At 41.7% G+C, this 10,899-nt stretch overlaps 1 long non-coding RNA gene across 1 annotated transcript; it reads right to left on the bottom strand.

Annotated features, from left to right (window-relative positions):
* Positions 1-6,621: 6,621 nt before the first annotated feature.
* Positions 6,622-10,785, bottom strand: LOC150003510 (uncharacterized). The gene is made up of 3 exons (XR_016512774.1): positions 10,725-10,785; positions 6,986-7,078; positions 6,622-6,834 (listed from the first exon to the last, which is right to left on the bottom strand). It is a non-coding gene; the product is annotated as an uncharacterized LOC150003510 (long non-coding RNA).
* Between the last annotated feature and the right edge of the window lie 114 nt (positions 10,786-10,899).

Here is a 10,899-nt window from a genome sequence, read left to right on the forward strand (position 1 = left end):
ATGAAGCCAACACAAAAGCAGAGATGAGATGGGTGCTCTGATCATGTCTGAAATCAGTGCCACCTCTGGACTTCCCAATTACATAAGCTAGTAAATTCCCGTTTTTAAGTTAGCTGTGGGTTATGTGTCTGTCATAATGACTATGTTGTCATTGCAGCCAAAACAGTATATAATCTGCAATAGTGAACAGTCTTCCTGTGTGCCTACGTCTGCACTGTTCATTATCGTAATTCTTGTACATAAAGTGAGATGCCCTTCTCATAGGTAAAGAAAGATCTTTAAGTTGCCTGCCTGAACTTACACAGCTGATACTAAGTGAGCTAGGATATGAATTCAAGTCTGCCCTGCTTGAAGGTTACCCTGAGGTCTGAACTAGTGATGGGCAACTTACAACCTACTGGCATTCAGCTCTAACATGGTTTGGGCTAAGCTCTAGAACTACTTCCACAGAAGCAAATAAGAATATCAAATCTCCCACAGGCCATGCTCCTTTAGGAATTTGGAGACTGCTTCCCTGCACCCAAGTTCTGCAGATTAAAGAGCCCCAACTTAGCCCTTCATTGACCCACCCTCTGCCAACAACTCTCAAAGTGGACACTTGGCCTTGGGGCCTGGCATAATAGGAGCATGCTGGAAGGGCTCCTCAAGAAATTTAAGTCATTCTACATCTAGGAAACTATCCCTGTAAAAGGGGAAGTGATTTGAGTGGTTTGACTGCTTCAGGGAAATGGCTTATAAATTCTTTACAAAAACTGAAACTAAAAGTCTTAATGAATTGAGCTTCAAATTGATGAGCTGGGTGGGCTAAGCAAGTACTTTGATAATGAAAGCTGACAGGGACAATGTGGCCAGGCCCCCCAATGAAGGTCAGAGTGTTACCTACGAACATCTACCTTTCCTGTAATAGTCTCAATGAAGCAGTAGCTTTTAAGTGAGTTTCTGCTCCGTAGTCTGGAGTACCTGCTGTTAGGTTGGCTGTTTATGACCAGGCCTCCTCTATGCCCCTCTTAATGGGGCCAGGATGATCCGGTCCTTGGGTATTAATGTAAACAGACCCTGTGTCCAATAGTAAAACGAAAGGGGGAAGGTAGTTATGGAAGAACGGGATTCCTTTAGATTGATGGTCAAGAAAGGCCTCTTACTTTGTTTTTGGAAGTCTTAATTTCTCCATGGACTTCACTGGGAAACTTCCCCAACTCGGTGGGTGGGAATCAGGATTCCAGATTGAAAAGATACACTCCAGTTTGGAAGCTGATAACATGAAAGCTCCCAGGAGGCAGGGCCCAGGCCTTTGGTGACGTGGCTGTCACCTCACTGTGTTAGCCACTGGAGCTGCAGAGGAAAAGATCTGGAACTCAGGGGCGGGGGGAGAGGGGGCAGGATATGGAAATAATCACTGCTCTGTTACTGGTTTCAAAAGCACTTCTCTATGATCTAAGCCTGGTTCAAATTATGGCTCTGTCACTTCATTAGTTGTGACCACAGGCGAGTCAGTTCACCACCCCACACTTTAATATCCTCATCGATAAAATGGGAATATTCATGTCCTAAGAGGGTGAAATAGCATGATCATTTTACTGTTACTACATATTGTTATTATCTGGCCCCTCAGCACAGTGCTGGCAGTAAAACAGAATAGTTAGAAGAAGTTGGCACACAACACACAGCTTTTAAGCAGCAGATGTGGCACTCATTGCCCGAAGAAGTACCTCTCCAGCCTCAATATGCATCTATCATCAGGAGAGCTTATGAAAATGAAAATTCCCAGATCTCTCCCCTAGAGAGTCCAGGAATTTGCACTGTTCACTGATGCCAGAGGAGGCCCAATCACTTACAATTGGGACACTGATTTCTCCCCTGAAAACTGTTGAGTTGGGAAGATAGCATCTCATCTTTCAAAGTAAGGAGGTGAGAGGAAGAAGGTACCACGAAGACTTCTCCCCAAACCATCTGACGCCCCCATGGCCCCCAGGAATCTTTGGTAGCTTTAAGGTAAAGTATACCCTTGAGACTATCATTTTATTTATTATCTGTCTAGATAGATATATTTATTTAAACGCATTAAGTGTCATGTCAGTCACTGGTATACTTTCGTTCAGTCCACATCAGTCACAATTTAAGAAATTATATTCTATTAATGCATTTTAAATAATTTGGAGATCATAAAAGAATGTACCTAAGTATTGTTAGCAAAAACAAATTTTAATGAATATTATTAAAACACGATATACAAAATGGCTGTCCTGTGCAGGTTTCACAGAATGCTACAACTTGTCCACTTTCTGGCACTATCTTGTGCAGCGTTATCTTTGTAGCATTTTTTACAATATCCTTGAACTTCAGACACTTCCAGTTTTTTGTTGCAGTTTGTGACGAGATAGTTGAAGTATATTTACAGTACTGCTACTTGGAATTTTTTCATCCCGACAACTTGTTAGATGGGCAACTAATTTCTTCCGAAATTCTGTGATACTCAAATTCTTCTTTGCTAATATTTTTAAATAAAATATGAGTATTGAGAACAGTAGTATTTAGTAGGAGCTCAAAGGCTAGCTTTTTATACTATTTCATGGATTTTCGTAACATCATAGGCACTCATTTGATCAGATATATCAACTGCTGCTTTTCCTGCATTTTAATTTACTACAATTTTTGGTTTCAAGTAGTGACCTGATCTATTTTCAACATTCACCATTTATGATGTATGTTTGTTGAAAGAAGTAAAATGTCCCGCTTATCTTTCCATTTTAAAAGGGTTATTCCTTTTTTGTTCTCTTTTGCTATAATTTCTCCCTATTTTAATTTCTTTGACATTACCTCATGAGGATTTCCCTGTCGATTTGAACGTAATGTTCCTACTAAATGAGTATTATTGAGTAATTTATATGCTACATCTAAACTCGTGTACCTGTTGTCTGTGTGCAATGTGTGTCTCTCATTGAATACATCTCTACAAAGAGACATTACAACATTAGTTGGTGTTGTATTTTCTTTTTCTAAACTTTTCCCTGCATATACACGAAAAGCATACGTGTACCCAGATCCGCAGCACAACTTAAATAATTTAATACCATATTTGTGGCATTTTTGTTTTAAATATTACCTACATATTATGCAGCCATGAAATGGTATCAAAGATTCATCGATACATATAGCTTCAGATGGATCATCGTATTTTTTGGAATTTATTTCCATGTTATCTATTAGTTTTTGTATTTTGCATAAGCAATTGGAAACATCTGTCTCGCTATTGTCTGAAAAATGCAGCATTCGTAATATTTCAAATCTATTTCTTGACATTTTTGGGGGGAAAGTTTGCATATGTGCAGGATCATGGGACCAATATAAACGTAAAGATGGTAGTCTAACTGGTCCTATCCATAGAATCAACCCAAAAAATCTTTTCATTTCATTTTTGTTTGTCACAGTCCACCTACACAAACGCTGCGAATTTTTGCAACGCATGTTTTTGCAACGCATGTAAGTTCATTTGTTTGGAGATATCCTCAAACAATGAATTGGGCACAAACAGTTCATAAGAATTCTGTACTGTTGCACATGACTTTACATTCAAGTCTACAATCCTAAAGCCAGACGGATAGGTAGAAGGCATAATCCTTGGTTGATTACCTCTCGGATCATGCCGTTCTTCAAAATCCTCATCCTCATCCTCTGATGACAAGAAAAGAACGACTCTATGATGTTTTCTAGGAAAACTAATTTCACTTTAATTGCTTCCACACGCTTCTACTGACATTGTCATTGTTACAGGTAAAGAAAGTTTTTTTAAACTGCACTGGAACACGAACCACAGACAACTGACTGAAGAGAAAGCATTTCTAAAAGAATACAGAGTACAATTGCGATAAATATATACAATAAATCTGAAGAAATACATGCAGGCTTATTGCAACCTTGCACAGATCTCTGGCCACCAGCATATCGGTGAAATTGGATATCGCGGGCTAAATAGAAAGGAAGACAAAACAGGTTTGGCGCTTAATGTGTTTAAGAGAGAAGGGAGGGAGGGAAACACCAATATGAGAGAGAAACATCAAGTGGTTGCCTTATATGCACTGGGACAGGGAACTGAACCCGCAACCTAGGCAAGGTGCCCTGACCAGGAATTGAACCAAGGACCCCTTGCTCTGTAGTACGACGCCCAACCAAGTGACACCAGTCAGGGCCAAGACTCATTTTAATTACATAAGCAATCTACATTCACTATAGAAAGATTTAAAATAAAAGTCAAAGGAGAGGAGTTTAGTGTAGTGGTTAAGAGTTCGACCAGCTTTTGGAGGAAAACAAGTTATAATATGTAAGACATTTAGTAAAACTGACACCTACTAAGGACTCTTAAGTGCTAGTAAAATACTTCTTGTAGGCAAAAAAAAAAAAAAAAAAAAAAAAAGCAGGATACAAATTCAGACCTCTGCTTCACACAGGTGCTCTTTCCATGGCTCCTGGTTTTCCCTCCAGAACTCCTGATATCTATGTCTGTCTGGGGCCAGAATCCTTCCTCTCAGAGCACACCTTCCTCTCCAAATCCTGATACAAGCAGCTGGCAGTAGTACAGAGGCATTCAGCTGGGAGGACATACAGGCATGTCTCGTTTTATTGCACTTTGCTTTATTGAGCTTCACAGATGCTGCCTTTTTTACAAATTGAAAGCAAGATTAAGAATCACTTTATTGTGGTGGTCTGGAACTGAACCCACAAGATCTCAGGGGTGTGTCTTTGTCCAAAGCCCCAACCTGACAAAGGCAAATATATTCTAATTCCAAATTTGTCTCTCTCACTCCCAAATCTGACTTCATCATGTTCTTTTCCATACTAGACCACCCAGGATGTTTAACCAGACGGATGCACTGGGATTCAGCCAGATTCCCTACTTCCTAAGATAAGGAAAACCTTGGGTGAAAGCAAAAAGGGAACAAGACAGTCCCTTAGATACCTTCTGGGCAAGGGTTCTCCACCATAGCTCCCCCAGTTGGCTGAGAGGGGAACACAGATCAGGTTCTGGATACCTGTTGACTTTCTGTGACACTCATGTAAACTAATGAATCTCAGAGTTATGGTCAGAACGTCACAATATAATACAATATGACATATAAAAAATTAACTTTTTTGGGAGGGAGAAATAAAATCTCTGAAAATGATATGATCATAGGTGTAGAAAACCCTAATGAATCCACATAAAAAGTTAAACTAATAAATGGATTCAGCAAAGTTGCAGGATACAAAGTCAGTGCCCCTAATTCAGTTGTGTTTCTATACCATAACAGTGAACAGTCTAAAAAGGAAATTAAGAAAATAATTTTATTTACAATAGCATCAGAGAGAAAATATACTACCCTAGCTGGTGTGGTTTAGTTGGCTGGAGCATTGTCCTGTAACTGAAAGGTTGTGGGTTTGATTCCCAGTCTGGGCATGTACCTAGGTTGTGTGTTCGATCCCCGGTTAACCCAGTCCGGGTGTGTACAGGAGGCAACCAACTGGTGTTTTTCTCTCACGTTGATGTTTCTCTCTCTCCCTCCTCTCTCTCTAAAAGCAATGGGGAAGAAAACGTCCCCAGGTGAGATTAAAAATAAATTAATTAAATTTAACTTTAAAAAATAAAAGCTTTGGTGTATAAAAAAGACTATCAACAGAGTAAAAAGGCAACCCACAGAATGGGAGAAAATCTTTTCAAATTACATATATGATTAGGGATTAATACCCAGACTACATACAGAACTCCTAAAACTCAACAGTAAGAACAAAATAAATAAATAAATAAAAATAACCAGACTCAAAAGTGCGTGAAAGTCTAGAACAGATATCTGTCCAAAGATATACAAATGGACAACACATGAAAAGATGCTCAACACACTAATCAGCAGGGAAATAAAAACCAAAACTTCAATGAGATATCACATCACAGCACTTATCAAAAATACAGAACATAAGCATTGTCAAGCATGTGTAGAATTTATAACTCTTGTGCACTGTTGGTGGAAATTTAAATGGTGCGGCTGCTATAGAAAACAGCATGGAGATGCCTCGAAAAATTAAAAATAGAATTATATCCAGCAATTCAACTCTGGGTATATACCAAAAGAAATGAAGGCAGGGACATGAACAGGTATTTGTACACCGATGTACAAATTGCTATTGTATTCACAATAGCAAAAAGATGGAAGCAGCCCAAGTGTCCCTCAATGGATGGATGGATGGATAAGTAAAATGTGGTATATACATACAATAGACATTTAACAAACATTTAATAGTCATTATTCAGTCTTAAAAACGAAGAAAATTCTGACACATGTTACACCATGGATGAACATTGAATAGGTTATGCTAAGTAAAGTAAACCAATCAGAAAAGCACAAATGCTGTGTGATTCCATTCTCATGAGGTATTTAGTCATATTCAGAGACAGAAAGTAGAATGGTCATTGCCAGGGGTTACGGGGTAGGGAGAATGGGGAGTTAATGGGTGCCAAGTTTCACTTTTGCAAGATAAAGATTCTGAAAATGAATGGTGGGATGGCTGCAGAACAAAGCAAATATATTTCACTGTGCCACTGAACTATACACTTTAAAAAGGTAAATTATGTACATTTTACAGCAAGTTAAATTGTGTTTTAAGTTTTAAAAAAGAATTAACTCCATTTATTCCAATTTTCTCCACCTTCAAGGCGCCACTAAATCTCACTTGAATAACTTCTTTCTTTTTAAAAATTATTTTTATTGTTGACACTCGCTTGAATAACTTTTACAGTCTTTAGTCTCCCACTCTGATCCAGTCCTCCTCCAAATAGGAGCCAGTGATCTTGCTTAAGATGCAAACCTGAAAAGTGAAGCCCATGTGGTTTTATGTCCTTAAATGCTCTCACCTTCCCCTCCCTATTCCCCGTAATTCCTACTCTTTCTTCAGAGCTGTCTTCCCTCACTCCCCATTACAAACCTTTATCGTCAGACCCAGCAGACTGAAAACATACCTTTTTTTTCTTTGACCATGGGCTAAATAGTCTTCCAACCTTCTCCCATCGAGTGATCAGTTTCTCTCCAGGGCTGCAATGCCACCAGGGAGCCTGTAAAATAGAGTTTATACTGATGGTACACTTCCAAGCTGGAGTGAGCTGGTTAGGCTTCACCATAGTTAGCATATGGGAGGGAAATGGCTTCAGAAGAGGCAGGGCCACACAAAACAAGATCCATGGGAAAGTAAGGACTAAAGGTGTACGTACACTCATATGACCTATATGGCCCTCCCACTAAAGAGAGAAATGTCTATAGCAGTGTGTATCACCTCTGGGGTTGTAGAGAGCAGGACCAATAAAATGACATAGGTCCAATCAAAATAGCATAAAGTATATAAAACAAAGTGAAGTAAATAGTATAGTTACTGTGTCACTCTTGCCTATTCCTTGGTGCTGGACTGCTCCGCAGACAGCTAGCTGAGCACTTGGCCCAGCTGACTTACAGGAAAGACTGTATCAAGAACTTAGGCTCCTGACAGGGGTACCACTCCACTCAACCTACTCAAACAGGATCTTGGGGTTAGATTGTGGTGGAAAACACCAGCTATGGAATTCTGAAAAAGTTCTCCAGGTAATTCTGTTGCTCACCTAAGGTGGAGAATTACAGGTGAATATTGACAGGTATGCAAAGGCTGTTCTGACCTTATAGTTACTCTTTAAGACTTAAAGCTTAATGTTAAAACTACAGATTTTGGAATCAGACAAACCCAGGTACTAGTTGAGTGATTCTGGGAAGGTTACTTTGTCTTTGTAAATCCACTGCACAGAAATGTCATGCCTTGGTCTCAACTTATTGCATAACACAGTGCACGTGGCATCATCTGGAGGGTTTATTAAAACGCTGATTATGGACTTCCGGCCAAGATGGAGGCTTAGACGGACACGCTAGGTCTCCCTCTACAACTAGAGAGGAATACAACTACTTCAAAACAAAGGATAACTAGAAATTCCAGAAAATAAAACTACACGGAAGCCCAACATATGAAGTTATAAACCAGCGGTGCCATTTGGGCAGGTAAGAGTTAAAGAGGGCAGTGCTGTTTGCGGTCGCACCTGGACAGCGGCGGGGCGGCGAGGAATCCCGGCTGCGGTCAAGCCCCTGGCGGTGCGCGACCCCGGCGAGGAATCCCGGCTGCGGTCAAGCCCCTGGCGGTGCGCGACTCCGGCGCTGGGGAGAGCGGCCGCCGCATCGCCTTGAACAGTGAGGCCCAGTGGGGCGGGAGGACGGATCCCGGTCTCCTAGCTGAATAACTGTGTGAATCCATCTTGGACCCCCGCCCCCACAGAAAGCACCACAGGGCTGCGAAATAGGTCGCAGACAGGCGCCGGTCGCTGATTTGTGACGCGTACGCAGGCACTGCCCCCTATAGCCAGCCCAAGAAAACAAAACGCATCTGTCAAAATGAGGCAGACAACTATAGAAATCCCGGTGACACAACTCACCAGACAGCAGATAGAGAACCTGACAGATGAACAGATAAGAAACCTGTCAGAGGCTCAGTTCTGGGCCATTGTTATCAGGTGGCTTACAGAATTCACAAAAGAGCAGGAAAAAGATAAGAAAGAAGCGAAAAACATTCATAACGAAAGGAACAAAACCACATACGAGACAGATGGTGAGGAAAAAAAATCCAGAGTTCATTTCAACAAACTGGAATATGGAGAAGGAACAAGCAGTCAACCAATGCAGCGAGAGGAAATGGGAAGCAACGATGAGAGGATCAGAAACCTCTGGGACAGCTATAAAAGGCCCAACATAAGAATCATTGGTTTGCCAGAGAATGAGGAAGATGAACTAGAACTTGAAAAATTGAGTGAAAATATAATAAAGGAGAACTTCCCAGACTTGGGGAAGGGAATAGACTTGCAGGTCCAGGAAGCAAGGAGAGTTCCCAAGAGACTGGACCCAGGGAGAACCACTGCAAGACACATTATAATCAAAATGTCAAAAATTAAAGATAAAGAGAGAATCTTAAAAGCAGCAAGAGAGAAGAAAAGAATTATGTACAAAGGGGTCCCAATTAGACTATCAGCTGACTTCTCAAGGGAGACCCTACAGGCAAGAAGGGACTGGCAAGAAATATTCAAAGTAATGAAAATCCAAAACCTACAACCACGAATACTCTATCCAGCGAAATTGTCATTCAGAATAGAAGGACAGAGAAAGTGTTTCCAGGACAAAATAAAACTGAAAGAGTTCATTAGATCCAAACCACTGTTATATGAGATGTTAAAGGGACTGGTTTAAAAAACAGAAGCTAGGGAGATGAAACAAAGGCAAACTAAACAGGCAACGAGAGTGGAAAAGGAACTGTGGGTACGGGAAGCATATTGGGGGTAGGTCAACAGGGAGGGGGAGTGGGGAGAGGGAGGGAGATGATATAGGAATTGGGGATCATGGTAGGAGGGAATGGAATAGACGGAGAGAGGTTGGGAGGAACTGTATGCACAACTAATGGACATAATCTAAAAGGGGGGGACAACTGGAGGGAGGGGGGCCACCGGGTGGAGGGGAGCAGAGGGAAGGGAAATTGGCACAAATGTAATATTTTAATCAATAAAACACATTAAATCTGAAAAAAAAAAAAAACGCTGATTATAGGCTATGCCCTTAGAATTTCTGATGAAGTCTGAGAATTTATAGCTCTAATCAAATTCCCAGGTGATGCAGCTGCTGCTGGTCCAGAAACACTTTGTGAACCACTGAGCTAACACATACTTGTTACAGAGCGGGGTCCCCAAGGAGATGGGAGGGGCTTTAACCATGGATGGTGACGAAAAGCTTACGGGCCCTATGTAAAATTCTGCAAGTGGCTGCAATTAGTCACCCTGTCCACTGTGTCACAGGATGCAGTCAGGGATTTAAAAATAAGGCGGCAAGCATTTTGGCTAGGAGAGTACTATGCGGCTTTGAAAGGGAAGGGAGAACTCCACGGGGTTTATAAGGAGGCTGCGCACTCCACGTGGTTCTGAGTTAAGAGCTGGAGAGCACTGCACCACAGGCAAAGCCTCCCCAATCAGGCTCGAATGAGCCCAAGCTGCCGGTAAAACTGAACTGTGTCTGGGAAGTAGGGAAACGATAGCTCTGACTTTTCTAAAACTAGCCTGGTTTGGCAGGGGGAAGTAAAAACTATGTTTTGGGGTGTTTTAAAGAAAATAAGACAATAGCAGAAATCCGCCAATTATTAAATCTGTATAACCTCTAAACAATTTTTTTTTCCCCACCAAACTCTGGTATTAAGTTATGCTTCTGGCTGCGGGCAATCGGCCCCTCATAACTGAACAGCCCATGGGTTCCATTTCAACCGAGAAAGTCCATGGATTCTGTTCCGTATTGAGGACACAACAGATGAATACTCAGACATTCTGATACCTAATAACACACTCTAACCCGTGAGGAGTCCTCAGTTGTTTCCAACTTGCTGTTATAGACTTAGAAAATAATTTCTTCTCTTTGGGTCTCAGGGCTCACTTGTAACACTAAGTTAAAAAAAAGAGTTAACATCCTGAACAAGGTCATAGGGAACTTGTACAGTTAGGGGAGAAAACGAACTGGGGCTACATCCTGAGAAGCAGCCTGAGGCTCCCAGGGAGCGAGATTTGGGGTAGAAAGGACATCTCGGGAAAGGCAGGATAGCTTTCCGCCCCGCTGCTCGGGGAGACGAGCTGTGGCGAACTGGGCGACGCTCAGTCTAACCACTTTCGCTTCACGCGCCGTTCTTCAGTCTGCACAGCGCCTCCTCGTGCTCATGTCGCCCCAAGATTGTCCCTTCCCTCTCACCTTACCGCGCGGCGGGCGAAAGCTTGCCGTCACTTCCGCCATTCGTAGAGCGCTTGCGCAGAGACAACGGCTATTTTCTTTCGCTCGGCCG

The sequence above is a fragment of the Furipterus horrens genome, unplaced genomic scaffold, assembly GCF_987537825.1.
Source record: "Furipterus horrens unplaced genomic scaffold, mFurHor1.1.pri manual_scaffold_8, whole genome shotgun sequence".
Taxonomy (NCBI): Eukaryota; Metazoa; Chordata; class Mammalia; order Chiroptera; family Furipteridae; genus Furipterus; species Furipterus horrens.